The sequence below is a fragment of the Condylura cristata genome, unplaced genomic scaffold, assembly GCF_000260355.1.
Source record: "Condylura cristata isolate star-nosed mole 26May11 unplaced genomic scaffold, ConCri1.0 scaffold00006, whole genome shotgun sequence".
Lineage (NCBI taxonomy): Eukaryota > Metazoa > Chordata > Mammalia > Eulipotyphla > Talpidae > Condylura > Condylura cristata.
This window is the reverse complement of record NW_004567107.1, coordinates 442251-442738: the sequence shown is the minus strand read 5'-3', so window position 1 is coordinate 442738 and position 488 is coordinate 442251.

The following is a 488-nucleotide window of genomic DNA, read 5'->3' as shown; positions in this document are numbered from 1 at the left end:
CAGCATCAAAGTTCTTCAGCTCCTGGTCAGGGGCGCAGGAGCCCAGCGCCACACACAAGGCCAGCAGGGCCACGAGCGGGCTGGCTCTCATGTCCAGGCTGGCGGCCCCTCCGCCGGGCAGCTTATATCCTGGCCGGGGGCACGGGGGCGCAGGCTGTTCCCATTAAGCGGCGGCCAGCAGGCCAGGCCCACTCTCTCCGCCCACAGGCCAGTGGGGGGGCATGGGGTCCCCACATGGGTGTCCTGTGCTGTGAAGGCCACTCTGGCCGCACGGAGCCGGCACGGGGACCCGCGGCACAGCCAGCGGGCAGAGCGGAGGGCGTGGTGCCCACGCTGTGCTGCTAGCCCTGGGCAGTGGGCAGCGAGTCGCGGCGGGACGTCCTGTGCCGGCCGGCGGCCCACGCGCCCTCTGAAGCGGCAGCTCCTGCGGGCAGTTCCCGCACCCCCACCCCCACCCCGAGCGTCCGAGCGGGCCAGCTCCCCAGAGC